General features: G+C 45.6%; 1 protein-coding gene and 1 long non-coding RNA gene across 7 annotated transcripts in view; one reads left to right on the top strand and one right to left on the bottom strand.

Moving 5' to 3' along the window:
• The window catches only part of LOC137545780 (uncharacterized), a 107,788-nt gene that overhangs the window by 23,721 nt on the left and 64,998 nt on the right, over nt 1-19,069 (top strand). The gene's annotated exons all lie outside the window — the stretch shown is intronic.
• Nucleotides 1-19,069, bottom strand: part of LOC137545779 (cell adhesion molecule 1-like) — a 48,540-nt gene that overhangs the window by 13,981 nt on the left and 15,490 nt on the right. For 3 of the 6 annotated variants that reach the window (XM_068267377.1, XM_068267378.1, XM_068267379.1), the window contains one exon: nt 13,200-13,268. The gene's annotated coding sequence lies outside the window, so the exon portion shown is untranslated. Of the gene's footprint in view, nt 1-5,709; nt 5,772-6,321; nt 6,411-6,735; nt 6,823-13,199; nt 13,269-19,069 lie in introns of those variants that run through there. The other 3 variants (XM_068267380.1, XM_068267382.1, XM_068267383.1) reach the window with 3 other exon arrangements.

The raw sequence follows: 19,069 nt of genomic DNA, 5'->3' as shown, positions 1-19,069 counted from the left end.
TTGGGAACTACTGTGCATGCTGGGCCCCGACCATGTGCCTCTTCTGCTCAATTGCAAATGTAACTGTGCAGAATGCTCCCAGAAGTGCAACTGAGGCGGCACACTTGGCCAGGGCAGCAAGGGACTAGATAGCCTGTAGGGGTGCTGGAACAATCCAAGCAAAAATCTTTCCCAGAGCACTGTGGCTGCCAAGCTTCTGACACGTGTCCTTGCTGCCCACCTTTGAGACCACTTCAAATTTAATACCTGGTGCACAACACAATTTCACATCACATTGATGGGTGGAATTGGTGGTTTTCAGCATGTTTGAATGCTCCTGATTGAGAATGGGAATGATTATCTGCAGTAGGGGGGGAGGCAGGAGGATAAAGTCTCAATACGTAGACAAGATGAGGTAAAAAGACAGTGGGAACCTATCATTATGGAGGGTGGAGAGGGGGTGGGGACAGTGTAAAGATTAACAAGGTTGGTAAAAATTCAAGTAGCCCATTTCATGTAAACAAAATTGGTAAATGTGGTGGTAAAAATATAAAGTGCATGGTAACCAATGCTCGGAGCCTTGCAAATAAAATAGATGAACTAGAGTTCATTCTGAATGACAAAGGCTATGACATTGTGGGAATAACCGAGACATGGATGGATGAAAGCCATGACTGTTGGGAGGGATAGAACAGGGAAAAAAGGTGGAGGGGTTTGTCTCTTTGTTAAGAATTCTCTTACAGCTGTCCTCAACGATGAGATGGAGGAAGATTGCGAAGATGTGGAGTCCGTTTGGGTAAATATTCATGGTGGAAATGAAAGTTGCCAATTGCTTATTGGGGTATGCTACAGGCCACCTCTTATTAATGAAGCTGCAGAACTGCGATTACTACAGCAGATTGAAAAAGCTGCAAGTAAAAATGAGGTCATAATTATGGGCGACTTCAACTTTCCAGACATTGACTGGAGTATTGAGGCTACCCATTCTGGTAAAAGCAGCAGATTTCTGGCAGCACTACAGGACAATTACTTGACTCAAATGGTAACTGAACCAACTAGGGGAATGCGTTACTGGATCTGATCATTTCTAATAGACCAGATAATGTATCAAATGTGCAGGTTCAAGAACATTTGGGAAATAGTGATCACATGATAACGTTTGATCTGGTGACTGATAGGCCACGGGGCAGCGGGACCACTAAAACTATGAATTTTAGAAAAGCAAAGTTCAATCAAATAGGCAGGCACTAAGTTTTGGTGAACTCAGATAATGTACTACAAGGGGAAGACACTGAAGGGAAATGGCAAGCTTTTAAACTTATACTCAATCAATACTGTAGTATGTATATCCCATATGGAAACAAAATGTCTAGGAATAAAAAAAAAAAAAAAAAAAAAGGCCTCTATGGATGAATAGAAAGGTTAAAGATAAAATGAAGAGGAAAAAGAATGCCTATAAGGTCTTAAAACAGGAGGGGACTGAGGCTGCACTAAGCAATTATAAGGAGTGCAATAAAAATTGTAAAAAGAAATTAGGCAGGCAAAGATTGAAGCTGAAAAACAAATCGCTAAGGATATCAAATCTAACCCCAAAAAAGTTTTACAAGTACATTAACTCTAAAAAAAGAAAGGTTGACTGTATAGGACTCCTCAAGGATGAGGGGGGGGGGGGGGGGGGGGAACTCAATGGTGGATGACCAAGGTAAGGCAGAGTTATTAATGCTTTATTTGCTTCTGTCTTCACAAAAGAAACAGCACTGTTGCAAACTACAGAGGCGGAAGAGTCTCAATCTTCTAACTGTAATATTAAATACTTAACGCAGGAAGACGTGAAGGCAAGACTAAATAAATTTAAAAAAAAAAAAAAAAAAAAACGACAAGGCACCTGGCCCAGATGGCATGCATCCTCAGGTCCTAAGGGAATTAAGTCAGTTATAGATAAACCCCTTTATCTTATCTTTTGTGACTCTCTTGCAACTGGCAGAGTCCCAGTGGATTGGCGTACAGCCCACGTTTTCCCATTATTTAAGAAGGGCAAAAAAAAAAAAAAAATCAGATCCAGGAATTATAGACCTTTAAGCTTAACATCAGTTGTATGCAAACTATTTGAGGGGTTACTAAGAGATACTATACATGACTTCATAGTAGAAAATAATCTTATTTCTCAGCATCAACATGGGTTTACTAAAGACAGGTCCTGTTTGACTAACATGCTCAGCTTTTATGAGGTAGTGAATGCTAATGTGGATATTGGAATGCTGTAGATGTGATATACTTGGACTTTGCAAAGGCCTTCGACACTGTTCCCACAAAAGTCTGGTGCAAAAGTTGAGGATGCAAGGACTGGGGAAGAGTCTGTTCATGGATAGGGAACTGGCTAATGGACAGAAAACAAAGAGTTGTGGTCAATGGATCGTACTCAAAATGGGAGACTGTTGGCAGTGGGGTCCACAGGGGTCTGTTCTGGGTCCAGTGCTCTTCAATTTATTTATTAATGACCTAGTAGATGCAGTAGTGAGCAATGTTGCTATTTTTGCAGATGATACAAAATTGTGCAGAATCATCAACTCTCAGGAAGATAGTGTCATATTGCAACAGGATCTGGATAGGATGGCTATATGGGCACATACATGGCAGATGAAATTCAACGTTGACAAATGTAAAGTCATGCATTTTGGACGTACTAATGGACTAGCACCATACAAAATAAATGGGATACAGTTGGGGACATCAAACTTGAAGGACTTAGGAGTACTCATTGACAAGTTAAATAATCGTACTCAATGCCAAGCAGCTGCAGCTAAAGCTAACAAAATTTTGGGATGCATTAAAAGGGTAATAAAAACTCGAGATGCTAGCATAATATTGCCCCTGTTTAACTCTCTAGTAAGGCCACATCTGGAATATGGAATTCAGGTTCTGGGCACCACATTACAAAAAAGATATTGCAGTTTTAGAGCAGGTGCAGAGACGAGCAACAAAATTGCTATGTGGGATGGAAGGTCTCACTTATCAAGAAAGGTTAGATAAACTGGGTTTATTTAGTCTAGAGAAAAGACGCCTTAGAGGGGATCTAATTAACATGTATAAATACATCAGAGGGCAATATAATAGCTTGGCGGATGAGCTTTTTGTCCCTAGGCCTTCTCAAAGGACTAGAGGACATGATCTGCGCATGGAGGAAAAACGTTTTAGCCATTTATTTAGGAAAGGGTTCTTTACAGTTAGAGTGATTAAGATGTGGAATGCATTGCCACAGGAAGTCATTATGGCAAACTCTATACCTGCATTTAAAGGGGGCTTAGATGCTTTCCTTGCATTGAAAGACATCCATGGCTACAATTACTAGGTAATGCCTAATGATGTTGATCCAGGGATTTTATCTGATTGCCATCTGGAGTCGGGAAGGAATTTTTCCCTTTAGGGGCTAATTGGACCATGCCTTGTAAGGGTTTTTTCGCCTTCCTCTGGATCAACAGGGATATGTGAGGGAGCAGGCTGGTGTTGGTACTCGATGGACGTATGTCTTTTTTCAACCAACTATATATGTAACTAAGTACTGATCTGAAAATCAATCCCATTCCAAGAGCAGATTAGACATACCAGAAATTAAGGATTCAACCCATCAATCTGACGGGAAATTACATAGTGTTACCAGGCATGGCTTACCACACCACCTATGTAACATTCACAGTGTAGAGTGAGCCTTGCAGTATAATCTATTGCGACATCATGCAGTGTGTTACCACTAAACACATGCGTTAACAGTAAAAGGAAAGCATACTTATCTGTATGCTTCATTGTAGTGAGCATAACATTCAACACTTGTCCCAATTTGCCACTTTGAACATGGCCTTAACATGCAGTTGACCATATGGCAGGTGCATTGCAGTATAACACCATGCAGTGCATTATCACAAAACACATCAGGAGAATCACTTTTGACTGTACACAGCACCAGTATCTCAATCAATTGCATTCCTGCTATTACAGGGAACACCATGTCCACTGTCAATCTAGCATAAAAGTGGAACTGAACATGCATGGTCAGTGAGATGCAAATATTTCCAACTTCCAAGCAGATTTGTGGATCAGGTTCAAAGGAAGTGCATACAAGCCAGATTTGCATTCCATTGACCATCACTTCATTTACATGCCATCTCACATACATGAAACAAGGTGCATGTGTGGGCAGCATGGTGGCATAGTAATTAGCACTCTTGCACTGGGTCCCTGGTTAGAATCTTAGCCAGGGCACTATCTGCACAGAATTTATATGTTCTCCCCATATCTGCATGAGATTCCTCCCACACCCCAAAAGACATACAGATAAGTTAATTGGCTTCCTCCTAAATTGTCCCTACACTGATTTATAGGTACTTATCCGTTAGCCGGGCGCATCCGGCAGGTGGCACTAATTACTATTCCCCCTCCAGGCCGACATGGATAGTAGGGAAAGATGTAACTCTGGTGGAGTTTTGTCGCCACCTAGAGGATGCGCCCGGCTAACGGATAAGTACCGATTCATACATAGACATAGGACTATGGTAGGGATTAGACAGTGAGCCCCTCTGAGGGACAGTAAGTGACAAGACAACATACTCTGTACAGCACTGCAGAAGATACCACCACTATCCAAATACATAATGGCCTCGATTCATAAAAGTGCCTGCGAGCGGGGAAAGTCGAGCGGGGAAACACCGCTGTCGGTATTTCCGCCTTCAGGGAGGTAATTCATAAAAATTTAGCTAGTTGTGACAGGCGTGCGGAGATACTCCGCTGTAGGCAGGCGTTAGGCTGTCCTACGCATGCGGAAACAGGAGAAGCAGGCGGAATCCCTCCGTGCGGTGTTCTCTCTGCAGCTGCTTGGGAGGTCTGTCCCATTCACTGCAACGGATTCCGCACGCTTCTCGCCACATCAGAGGTAGCGGTAATACCCGTCCGCATACCGCTACCTCTAATCTTTATGAATTGACATTTGTTACTTTTGCTGTGATAATCACCGCGCAAGGCGGTGATTGATCACTCTGCTCGTGGATGTCGGCTTTTCATGCGGAAAAAGCCTTTATGAATACAGATTTGGCTGTGTGGTCGGTAAAGTGAGCAGTTTTCAGCATTTCCTCATGCGGAAATGCTTTATGAATCGAGGCCAATGTGTGTGCACATAATAGCTAAAAGCTGGTCACTTCAGGCAGGCTTGCTAAAAGCACAGAAATATCAAAAGACAGCCCACTATTTACTAGATGGATGTGTTTTGATGTTTTTGTGGTATACATTGTTTTAGATCAGTTTGTTTTTAAGTCTAGACAAAGCATACACATTCCAGGCACCTGCACCACTACTGTAGTACCTTGCTTTAATAGGCAAGCCCCTGAGCCTCACACCTGCCTAGTTTGTATTTATGAGACTGATCAACATCAATAAAAGTGGAATAACTGGGGAGACAAAGAAGTTTCAGCAGAGACAGATGGATAAAAAAAAAAAACCTGGGGCAAAAGGAGCGCAGTGCCCATGGCAACCAGTTAGTCTTCAGCTGTTGAATTAACTATTCTAATTAGCCGTTGAACAGCTCCAGTGTATTCTGAGAGTCTCGCAGAGAGCCAGAGACGTAGACAGATGTTTCAGCATTGCTGTTGACTGCAGTCAGCGGACAGTCTGACGCATTTTCTCACAAATAAACAGAAAATCGTTTATATCGGTTTTCAGAGGAGACTAGTTTGTGCTGCTCACCGTATAGAACGAGCCGCCCGCCAGCCCACCACAAATAGAGATGGGAAGTTCGGATCTTTTCAATGATCCGGATGATTCGAATCGGATCATTGAAGAGATCCGGATCTTTGATTCGAATCTCGGATCATTTTACTACCGGAAGCATTCGGGGTGAAATGAACAGCAGGACAGGTCTGTGGACAGGAGGAGGGGAGGGGGGTGGACACAGAGAAGGGGAGAAGATGGACAGAGGGCAGGGAGTGGACAGAGAAGGGAGGAGGGACGAGCAGAGAGCAGAAATGTTTGCACGTAATACCCACATGCTGAAGTCATATGCTTTACATATATTTCACCTATATGTTCATCTGTACACTTTGAAAGAAAAGGTCGCACAGTGAAAGAAAGCATTCCCAGAAGATAAGTGCAGCTGTTTAGTGCCGAGCGCAGGAGGATTATATTGCCTTTCAATCACACTGTCTGCAAAGTTACTGAGCTGTGCTGAGCCAAAAGCTTCCCATGTGTTCACTGTGCAGCACTACGGAACAGACAGCCTATAGTGAGCAGCACATTGCAGCCAGTATGTGTGCTCTACACACATCTGGCAGTGGCACCCATGTCCCCTCTCTCATCTACCTGTCCCTGCAGCAAGGCTGGCTCTCTTCCAACAGAGCGATCCATCTCTGCTCTGCTTCCAAGACCCCGCTGCCCGCTGAGAGGGGGCGTGTCGCTCCTGGCCCCGCCCCTTTTGCGATCCGAATCACTCATTTTGATGATTCGGATGATCGACTCATAAAATAGATTCGGATCAAAGATCCGAATCGTTCATGATCCGGACAACACTAACCACAAAGCATGTGAAGTTTTCATGCAGCAGCAGCACTGAGAGCACAGGACAGAGCGCAGGAAGCAATGGCAGCAGCTCAGTCAGGTCACGCACGTCTGTACCTGGCAGCAGCGCGCACAGCAACCCAACTACTTCTGATCATCACCAACTTGATGTAAAGTTTGAACAAGCGTGGCTTAGCCGATATTCCCGCCAATACTCACCACGTAATGGTCTCCCTCAATCCCCCTGCCTAGCTTGGCTGCCTGATTGAAGCACGATTATGTGACAGGTGCAGAGCTGTATATATATCAACCTCCCTCTTGCCACACCCATCTGTAACCCTTCAGTGCACAGCCTGCATGACATCATTGTGTGCACAGGAGCACAGCATCATAATAGCAGTGTGTATTTTCTTCCTGTGTACAGTTTCTAAATGGTTTTCAATAATGATGCCAGTAATGCTAATTTTTTTTTCACCAGCACATGGTGGGTGGGGGGTGTTAAGGGCAAGATGTGCGGCACGCGTGACGACAGGGACCCCCATATTTAGTGACAGGGACCCCCCAGCTTAGGTGATGACAGGTTCCCCCCCCACCCCCACGGTTTTAGGTAGTGACAGGGACCTTCATGTTTAGTGACAGGCCCCCCCCCAGTTTTAGGCAGTGACACTGACCCCCACTCACCGTCAGTCGTCCCCCCTGGCTGTCCCCACTGCCTATCATATAAAAGGCAGCATGCCAGCAGCCAGCGTCAGATCTTCAACCAGCTGGCGACCAGTGATAAGCGGGTGAATGGTACCCCCGTGGACACCGCGCTGCATATGCAGAAGCGATGTCACTTCCGCATATCAGTGCGGTGTCCTGTGGTCCTGGCGCCCACTCTCACGGGTCGGCGGCTGACCGGAGGTCTGACGCTGGCTGCTGGCACTCTGCCTATTACATGATAGGAAGTGGGGATGGCCAGAGGGGGGTGACTGACAGCCAGGGGGTGGCTGAAGGGGGGGGGGGGGCTGCCCCATTTTGCCCCTACCTGCGGACGCCCATGATCACTAGATTATCATCCAATGAGTATGGATAGAATAAGTTTCAAATTCAGGAATTAAAGGGAATTAGCCCCTACTTGACAGGGTGAATGAACAATTGGGTAGAGTTCACACATCTGCGGAAAACGACCATTGTTTTCTGCGGATGACTTTTCACTTATAATGACACCAGCTGAAAGGGAACCTAAACTGAGAGGGATATGGATGTTTCCTTTTAAAAAATACCAGTTGCCTGGCATTCCTGATGAACTTTGGCTGCAGTAGTGGCTGAATCACAGACCTGAAACAAGCATGCAGCTAATCCTGTCTGACTTCAATCAGAGCACCTGATCTGCATGCTTGTTGAGGGGATGTGACTGAAAGTATTAAAGACACTATCATCAGTAGAGTCAGGCAACTGGTATTTTTTTTACAAGGAAAAATCCATATCCTCAGTTTAGGTTCCCTCTAAGTTTTGGCTATGGTGTGTGATATTATCCTATAGGATGTTCATTTTTTTCATGCATCCTGCTCTGTGTGACCTGGCGGCATGTAGATACTCACATAACATGCTTCTGGGTCATGGAGAGCAGGTGCCGATATTTGGGGATGGAAACAGAAGGAAGCGTGCAACCGGATAGGTGAGTATGCATAGCTGAAATTACTCTGTGGGATGTCTGGGGAGCCGTTAGCCGGCTCTAGGGACCTGGGCAAGTGCCCACCCCAGTTAGCCTCTATAATCGTCCCTGCTCGGGCCCAAACTATCACCAAGGTATTGAGTCCTGATCCCTGCAGGTGGCAGTACTTGTGTGTTTGCACCTTGAGTTTGGGACAGAAACTGTGTACCTGCCCTCAATAGAGTTGCCTGTTAGGATCGAGCTGAGTCCTATAGGTGACACTGTGGGAAATGTGTGCTGTAGAGACTGACACAGTATTTTGGTATACCGAAGCGGTGTGTATTCACTCTGTGAGGAGGATCAATGGCATGGTTTCCAGTGGGCAGAGTAAGGAGGAGGATAATGCGCTTGCTCGTCAGTGTCGCTTATAGGACTAGCATGCCAGAAGCAACCTCAGAGGGCTAGATTTCTAACTGAGATGGCTCTGAATGGTTGCCTAGCTGAGTACCACCTGTTATACTCACCGGTCCCAGGGTCCAGCGAAGGTTTCCCCGAATGCCATTCTGGCAGACATCCGGGTGTGCACATGGGGGGCAGGGTTACGATACTGGCGTGAAGACCAGGGTATTCAAACCCTAGCCAAACAGTGCTCAGTAATAATTCTTCTTTTGAGCAGCCAGTTTTTGATTCCGGACACCCCCGGTCAGTCAGTCCTGTCATCAGTCTGCCCCGGCACTCCGGTTATTATCCTGTCCTTTCTTTCCAGTCCACTCTTCTCCCCCAGTGTTGCCAACCGCCCGTAAATTTACGAGCATTCCGTAAATTTTGTTACAATTTTAGCTGCCCGTGAATTCCGTAAGGAATTCAGCAGTGTCCGTGTGAGCAGGAGGGGAGCAGTGCAGAGAAAAGGGAGAGCTGTGGGGACAGCGGGGAAGGGGGGCTATCCCCCCCTCACCTTAGGGCTCTCCCTCCCTCGCTCTACCCTTTAGAACTAAGTGTTGTGCGACGTTTGGCAGTGGGCGGAACTTACCTCCGTCTCGCTCCAAGCGCCAGAAGTTCTGGTGCCGCTGCTCTGGTCTGGACCAGACCAGACTAGCGGCAAATCCATCCCACGCCTGCAACGAGACGGAGGTAAGTTCCGCCCGCTGCCAGCCACCGCACAACACTTAGTTCTGGAGGGGAGAGCGAGGGAGGGAGAGCCCTCAGGTGGGGGGGGGGGGGGGGGAATGGCCCCCCTTCCCCGCTGATCCCACAGCTCTCCCTCTTCTCTGTGCTGCTCCCCTTCTGCTGGGGGCACACCTGGCTACCTATTCTGGGGACATATACCCCTGCCTACATATGCTGGGGACATATACACCTGCCTACATATACTGGGGACATATACCCCTGCCTACATATACTGGGCACAAATACCCCTGCCTACATATACTGGGGACATATTCCCCAGCCTACATGTACTGGGGACATATACCCCCAACTACATATACTGGGCACATATACCCCTGACTATATATACTGGGCACATATACCCCTGCCTACATATACTGGGGACATATATCTCTGGCTACATATACTGGAGACATATACTCCTGCCTACATATATTGGGCACATATACCCCTGGCTACATATACTGGGCACATATACCCCTGGCTACATATACTGGGCACATATACCCCTGGCTATATATACTGGGCACATATACCCCTGGCTATATATACTGGGCACATATACCCCTGGCTACATATACTGGGGACATATACCCCTGCCTACATATACTGGGCACATACACCCCTGGCTACATATACTGGGCACATATACCCCTGACTACATATACTGGGGACATATACCCCTGCCTACATATACTGGGCACATATACCTCTGGCTACATATACTGGGCACATATACCCCTGGCTACATATACTGGGCACATATACCCCTGGCTACATATACCCTGGACATATACCCCTGCCTACATATACTGGGCACATATACCCCTGGCTACATATACTGGGGACATATACCCCTGCCTACATATACTGGGCACATATACCCCTGGCTACATATCCTGGGCACATATACCGCTGGCTACATATACTGGGCACATATACCGCTGGCTACATATACTGGGCAAATATACCCCTGGCTATATATGCTGGGGACATATACCCCTGCCTACATATACTGGGCACATATACCCCTGGCTACATATACTGGGCATATATACCCCTGGCTACATATACTGGGCACAAATACCCCTGGCTACATATGCTGGGGACATATACCCCTGCTTACATATACTGGGCACATATACCCCTGGCTACCTGTTCTGGGGACATCTGTACCCCTGGCTACCTGTTCTGGGGACATCTATATCGCTGGCCACCTATTCTGGGGACACCTATAGACCTGGGGCTACCTATTTTTGGGGAACCAATGCTGTCAGATTAAGTGTATTTTTGGGAACTACTGCAAGATTATGTGTATTTTGGGGGAATCGCTGCTGCCAGATTACATCTATTTTTAGCGAACCACTGCCAAATTATCTGTTTATTTATGTGGATTTTTGGTTAAATTCTGTAAGATTACATATATTTTGGGGGAAGGGGGGGAAACACTATGGCAGAGCTCAAACTTCCCTGGCAGACCTTTTACAGCACTACTAAAATCATGTATGTTTGGCCCCACCCATGACCACGCCCACATTCTGTTGCGTGACCACGCCCATTTTTTGTCGCTCCGCGTTGCGCACGGCGCAGGAGATTTTGTCAGTAAAAAAATCTTTTGTCGGTAAATTTTTAGGTATTTGTCAGTAAAAAATAACGTGAAAGGTTGGCAACACTGTTCTCCCCTTCCTGTTCCTTTCATCACTGGTGGGGCAGCCCTGGAGGTCGTAATCTGGTGGGCACCAGGCGGCAGAGTAGTCCGTTGTCTATTAGGGGTGACGGCCCATTCTCCCCTGTGTGGTGCGCTGGTGAAGACCCATGCCTACTTAGATTCTGCGCCCAATCACTGGTGCAGAGATCATCAGGACCTTGACACCACCTAACATGTGCACAAGGCTTTCTTTCGAGCCATATTTAGAGTAAACGATATGAGTCACAAGCCATGCCAGCAGCAGGTAAGACAAAGCAAACAGTGTAGGGTTATGTAATTCCACCACATGTAAGATCTACTGTCTGCAGACTTGTAATTCTACCAAAGTGTATGATTATGGATATAATGATAAATTGATAGTCCACTGCTTGACAGTGTTATTGAGAGCCCTGCATTGCTGTATTGCCACTCATATACTGTAGCACCAGTGATGTGTCTTCTAGTACATTCTGCAGACCTCAGCCAATGATTTGCTGCAATATTTTTATCAGTGAATTGCAAAGATTATGCTCTTCATTTCAACCTCAGGAAGAGACTGTGAATTTGAGAGAGTAGGCTGTGAGATGGACTTATGGTGAAATTTACGTGCTCTATTAACAAGGGAATCCACATGTCTGCCTACTGCCTATTTATTATACAAAATACTTAATATTAAAGGTTTATATGAAATAAATAGGCAAATACATATTTCATTATTATTAAAGAGGACTCCTGGATTACATCATAAGTCCACCCAGGGCCTAATGCCATGTGTGAGGGGGTATTTTCTCCACGCTCTGGGCACTGAGGTGGGGATAAACACCATAACCCTAAAATCTGACAAAGGTTCTCTGCAAGAGGTGGTGGGTGAGAAGGTAGCTTTGTCACTCCCTTACCTTTTGCATAGTGCCTCTTAATGTTGTGGACCATGTGTGCTAACATGCTGGTGGGCTTCAATTTCCCAGGGGAACATGAGCTGGAATTAGTTAATGGGCTGGGAGCTGTTTTTTAGTTTAATAATTAAAACAAGCAAACAAAAAATCATACTTAGTTTTAATTTTGCACAAATGCACATGCATGTCTCTGTACAGTGCAGACTCAAGTGCCATTGCCTGCAATAGGCTGGCCACCACACTGAATCTAAAAAAAAAAAGATGATATAATGATTTTTATGCTTAGTACAGCTAAGAAATAAAACATTAGGAGCAGAGACAGGAGTCTAATATTGTTTCCTGTACAGGAAGAGTTAAGAAACTCCAGCTGTTATCTATGCAAAAGAGCCATTGAGCTCCACAACTTTCAAAGTCACAGAGAGCTCTGTCTTCCGAAGCTTGTTATCTCAACTGTCAGTCACTTTATTTTCTTTTACTCTCCAGAGGACAGGTCAATAGTTCACTGGGCTGCTCTGTAAAATCATTTAGAATGCTGAGTAGTGTGTAAACTGCAAATATTAGAGAATGATGCAATGTTATAAAAAACACTATATAACTGAAAATAAAAATATGAGAATATTTTCTTTGCTGTTAATGTTCTAGTAATTATCCGTACTACACAACTAATTCATTATATCATCATTCAGTGTCTCTTTAAGTGGGAACTTAAAGTTGTTGCTTTGGTTTTAGTATGGTGCTACTCACTTGTCCTCAAAGTAATTGTTTTGGACAACCTCACTAGAAAACCTGTATGTAGTTTTAATCGCACAAGATCAGTATGCAAACAAGGAAGCAGCATAGTACACACTTTGTATGAAACTCGGCTGAGGTGGCCATTACGGAACACCTTGGGTGAGAATCTAGCGTGTGTACAGGAAGTTTCTGATACCGCCTAAAGACTTGGCATACCAGATCTCTAACGACAATGATGCCAGACCGAGTCCTGAGTGCTCCTCTCACCTGTCCACCCAAAGCCACTCCATAAAGTCCTGCACTCTGTCCCTCCTCCATAGCAACAAATGCGTGGCTAGCCTCTAGATTACTAACATATCTGTATGACTCCAAAATGTCACGCGTAAGATCACTATTCTTGCGGATGACAGTACTCATGGGTGTGTACGAGGCTATAGATCTAGATTAGCAATGGCAGCTTTCTTACTCTAACGTATGTTTACGTTATAAAGGAATTCTAGCCAAAAATGTAAACAAAAACATTCTGCAACCATTTACTTGCATAGCGAAAGATGAAATGTTGTTGTACCTTTGTTCATCTGTTATCTTCTTTATGTTCCTGCAGATGTGGCTGATAGTATCGGTATGGCCATACGTCCTGGGGGATGACAATGGGAGTCAGTTAGTATCAATCTACTCCTTCTGTTGCCACCTGATGGTCAGCAGAACTGCAAACTATCATCATTCATCAGGACTCAAGTTTCTCTTATACTAGAAATGATTTGCTGCATTTAGCGCTCCGTTTCAAATAGCATGCAAATAGCAAAACGCCAAGGACAGCTTTAAAGTAATAAAAAAGTATAAAACCACTCATACCACTGGGAAATGATTTTGCCCAATCCCAAACGCCCTGCATGCTGCATTTCTTCTGCATTCATAGCATCTATAGAAAAATCGGGATCGGAATGGCAGAAAAATCGTGGAAAAATAGCATTGCAAAATTGAAAACTTTTTTTCAATTTGCAGGATAAAAGAGCCATCAGAGTTGTCAGGCTGAATCCCTGCAAACATTATTTTCCCAGCACCACCACTCAGGAAAGTTATTCCTTGAATTCTTTCAAAACACCTCCTGGAGTGTCAGATATTAGAGGCTACAAGTCTCCACTAGGGATCATGGTAAGTATAGCTGCTAACAGTCTCTACTAGGGATTATGGGAAGTATAGCTGCTAACAGTCTCCACTAGTTATTATCTGAAGTATAGCTGCTAGCGGTCTACACTAGGGATCATGGAAAGTCTAGCTGCTAACAGTTTCCACTAGAGATCATGGGAAGTATAGTTGCTAACAGTCTCCACTAGGGATCATGGGAAGTATAGTTGCTAACAGTCTCCACTAGGGATCATGGGAAGTATAGTTGCTAACAGTCTCCACTAGGGATCATGGGAAGTATAGTTGCTAACAGTCTCCACTAGGGATCATGGGAAGTATAGCTGCTAACAGTCTCCACTAGGGATCATGGGAAGTATAGCTGCTAACAGTCTCCGCTTGGGAGCATGGGAAGTATAGCTGCAAAGAGTCTCTACTATGGATCATTGGAAGTATAATTGCTAACAATCTCCACGAGGGATCATGGTAAGTATAATTGCTAACAGTCTCCTCTAGGGATCATGGGAAGTATAGTTGCTAACAGTCTCTAGTAGGGATCATGGGAAGTAAAGTTGCTAACAGTCTCTACTAGGGCTCATGGGAAGAATAGTTGCTAACAATCTCCACTAGGGATCATGGGAAGTATAGCTGCTAACAGTCTCCACTAGGGATCATGGGAAGTATAGCTGCTAACAGTCTCCGCTTGGGAGCATGGGAAGTATAGTTGCTAATGGTCTCCAATAGGGATCATTGGAAGTATAGTTTCTAACAGCCTCCACTAGGGATCATGGGAAGTATATGCGCTAACAGTCTCCACTAGGGATCATGGGAAGTATAGCTGCTAACAGTCTCGTCTAGGGATCATGGAAAGTATACCAACAATCACATTCAGCGCTCACAGCTGGCTTATATGTTAATGGCAACACAGGTGAGAGAATCCTCTCTGGTCAAACTTCTCTCAGCTTGCTACTTAAATAGTCTATATCAAAGTTCTGGGGTGCTGCAAGATCTGCCCAATGGTTATAGGCCAATATAGTCCAGGAAAAACAATTAATCTCTGCCCTCTCCCTTCTTCCACAATGTATGGCAGTGACACAATCCCCTTGCGGGTACAGACTCACCAGATCCCAATGGCCAGATCGACCAAGTTGCGCATTCGGGGGTGTGGGCCCCCCCCCGTCGCCTCTCTGGCTCCTAGATGATGTCTCCTGCTTGCTTCCGTCTGTTGTATGCTTCAGGTAGTTCAGTGATGTGGGGAAAGATAAAAGGAGAGAGGACCCGCCTCTAATAGTGTATTACTCCTTTATTAAAATTGTTAAAAACAAAACAGTTCAGTAGTTCCGGTTTCTAGGTACAGGCATTGACTGGTAAGGGACTTAGCTCCCGGGTGGCTGCCTATCTCACCGCCGCTGCCTCCTCGCATACCGTTACCGCTGCATGTAAAAAGTCCACGCTAGGGATCACATCAAGTGACGCCGCTTAGCTTCAAAATGGTTGCGTACGCGTCATACGTCACGCGACCACGCGCGTACGTCACTCCCAAGCTCCGCCCTACGCGTTTCGCTGCTAACAGCTCATCAGGGGCTAGCGTCGTGACGTGTGCGCTATGCTTATATCGGCCCTCTCCTTCCAGCTGCCATCCGGGAAGTAACTCCCCCCTCACATCACATATGCATTCCGTTTCCATAGCAACCCCCTGGGCTGCATGATTACGGAAATTACTATACATCCTAGATAAAAAGTAGATACTCATTAATATACATATTTCCTAAAACCAGGTATGATGTTCAATATGAACAATCTTCCTATGTACAATTGCTATACTTATTCACACTATTACACATATTCACACTATTGCTCATAACGGCTGCAGGGAATGCTTACTGTCAAAAGAACCCATTACAACTAACATCGCTATTATTCGTTGCAATCCCCACTGCTCATTACAAGTACAAAGGTCCCCTACCCATCTAGTCGTTTTTGACAAGTTGTACCAAAGATGAGAAATTCAATTAGGAATTATTAAGAAAACAATTCATATCTATCTCTATGTTAATTCCCTTTGGTTCCAAAGTGTCAAGTTTATAAATCCACCTTGTCTCAAGTCTGGATAATTCACGTATTTTATTACACCCCCTCCAGGAGGGTTTTAATTTTTCAACACCATGCATCCTCATCTCGCTTAATTTGCATCTATGATTATTTACAAAATGTCGGGGTACACTGTGATTGGTGTGGGCTTTCTCAATTTTATATTTGTGTTCCCCCAGTCTGGCTTTTAATCCCCTACCCGTCCTCCCCACGTATTGTTTCCCACATTTACAACTCAGGCAATAGACCACATATTTGGATCCACATGTTATGAACCCCCTTATCTTGAATTCCTGCCCAGTGACAGTGGACCGGATTGTTTTAGACTTAACCGTTAAGCCTGCCTGACAGGGACCACAGGCTCTACATGGGTAAAATCCATCCTGCTGCCATGGATTTTTTATCGGGGTGGGTGGGTTCACACAACTTGGAGAAAGTATTGATTTGAGGTTATTCGCCCTTCTGTATACAAACTTTGGGTTTGTGGGCACCAGTGTGCCTAATTTTGCATCTGCCTTTAATAGATGCCAATTTTTTCTAATGATCTTTTCCACATCCTTGTATTGGTGGCTGAATCCGGTAATGAACTGAAAATCCATACCGGTATGATCTCTCACTTTCCTCTGTAATGTTTGTTCTCTGGGAACTTCCGCCACCCTTACCTTCTCATCATAAATATATTCATGATTGTAACCTCGTTCTAAGAACCTTTGCTCTAATATAGCTGATTGTTCCCAATAATCTTGCTGGTAGAAGCAGTTTCGTCTGATTCGGAGAAACTGGCTACCAGGTACAGACTTAACCCAATTAGGGTGGTGGCAACTGTCCGTCCCTATGTAGCCGTTTCTGTCAGTCTCTTTGAAATATGTACGTGTCCATAGTCTGGTGGGGCCCTTGTTGACCTCCAAATCCAGAAAATGGATTCTGCTCATGTCACACTCCATACTCAACTCAATATTCAGATCGTTGTGGTTTAACACCTTAGCGGTAACCCCGTGTGTGACATGGGGTAAGCCGCCGGAGGGTGCCGCTCAGGCCCTGCTGGGCCGATTTTCATAATTTTTTTTTTGCTGGACGCAGCTAGCACTTTGCTAGCTGCGCCAGCACCCCGATCGCCGCCGCCGCGCGCCCGATCGCCGCTATCCGGTGCGGCGCGCGCCCCCCCCCAGACCCCTGCGCTGCCTGGCCAATCAGTGCCAGGCAGCGCCAAGGGGTGGATCGGGTCTCCCAATGACGTCGGTGACGTCATCCCGCCCCGTCGCCATGGCGACGGGGGAAGCCCTCCAGGAAATCACGTTCTTTGAACAGGATTTCCTGATCGCCTATCGCCGGAGGCGATCGGCGGGGCTGGGGGGATGCCGCTGAGCAGGGGCTATCATGTAGCGAGCCCTGGGCTCGCTACATGATTTAAAAAAAAAAATTAAAAAAAAACTGCTGCGCTGCCCCCTGGCGGTATTTTTCATACCGCCAAGGGGGTTAATAGATCTATATATTCTTTAAGCTCACCCTCCGTTGAGCCCCAAATGATCACCAGGTCATCTATGTACCTGGCCCATTTTATTACTGCGGTGGAGGCGGGGCTCGCCAAAACCTGTTCTTCCCAGACCGCCATGAAGATATTGGCGAAACTGGGTGCGAACCCCGCCCCCATCGCACATCCCTTTATCTGCACATAGTGGTTACCCTGATACCAGAAGTAATTACTTCTGAGGGCAAATTCCAACAATTCAATGACAAAGTCGATCTGCTTTGTGTGCATACCCGTTTTTTCCAAATATAACCGACTTGCCTCCACCCCCGCACCATGCGGTATATTCGAGTACAGGGACGACACATCCGCTGTCGCCAACAGCATGTGTGGCTCTATAGGCACCCCCTCAAGGACCATCAGGGCATGCCTGGTATCCCTGAGCAGGTGAGGTATCATCGCCACTGCCGGCTGCAGCATGTCGTCCAAGTACTGTCCCAATCTATGGGTTACTGACCCGATGCCACTTATAATAGGCCTCCCAGGAGGTTCAGTTGGATTCTTATGTACCTTGGGGACCTGATATATCACAGGTATCCTTGGGGCCGATGGTAACAGGTAACTGAATTCATTGTCATTCAACAATCCTTCATTTAGACCTTTCTTTAGTATCTCCCTCATTTCCTCATAGTATTTTTTTGTGGGATCATTATTTAAGGGCTGGTAGGTGGTTCTATCACTGACCAATCTAGACAACTCCTGATTGTACTGCTCATTGGTCATCACGACCACCCCACCCCCTTTATCCGCTGGTCTCACCACTAGATTATTGTCATCCAGAAAGGTTTTCACCTGTTTAGGGACCCCATCCCCTCTTTTCTCCGCAGGAAAATGTTGGAGGAAATGTTCCCCCGCAAGGAACTAATACACATAGGGTGGAAACCCCCACACCCCAGGGACAAGGAGAGGGCGCCATACCAAAAAGGGGAAATCATGGACCCACACAGTACCCAATGGGAAGGGGGAAGGGGGAGGGGGGTCCCTGAGCCTTATCAGAGGAACCAATGGAGGGGAGCTAATAGATTCCAACACAGGCCACCTAGAGAGTATAAACCATCTCGGCCCAATGGTCCACCAGCAGGTCCCACCTATACTCCCAAATATGGTATCCCGACGGAAAGTAGGTTCCATCCTTTAGAAGAACCGTATGAGCAAGCCCCTTTTGCGTGGAATTATCCCAAGCCCAGAATGAGGAGGTGGGAGGAGGACAACATAGGCCCCTACGACTCACCTCGAGGCCAAATAAAAAGAAGGGCAGAAGGGGATGCAGAGAGGGGGAGAGGACAAAAGGAGGAGGGAATAACAAAAGGAGGTATATTTAATATAAGTGGGGTTGAGCTTGGGAAGAAAGAGACGAATATTTTAAACAAAGGTCTTAAGCATGCACCCAGAAAATCTTTAAATAAATTTGAAACATATATAGATATTAACAAGTTCATACGGAGACTAATTATTAAAAAAATACTTCTTGGATAAACCAACAGTAAGTCACAAAGAACAACCCATACCCCAGTTCAGACACACAACTTTACGTAACAGCTCCACCTTCAATCCCATAGGTGGTGCGGGGGGAAGTACAGTGGAAGCTTTTAAACGTGTAGTGTGCAAAGAACTAGGAGAATTAACGGAGAAAAGAGGGGATGGGGTCCCTAAACAGGTGAAAACCTTTCTGGATGACAATAATCTAGTGGTGA

This window comes from Hyperolius riggenbachi, chromosome 2 (assembly GCF_040937935.1).
Source record: "Hyperolius riggenbachi isolate aHypRig1 chromosome 2, aHypRig1.pri, whole genome shotgun sequence".
In the NCBI taxonomy this organism is placed as follows: domain Eukaryota; kingdom Metazoa; phylum Chordata; class Amphibia; order Anura; family Hyperoliidae; genus Hyperolius; species Hyperolius riggenbachi.
Note: the sequence above shows the minus strand (reverse complement) of the source record. Positions and strands in the feature narration are given on the sequence as shown.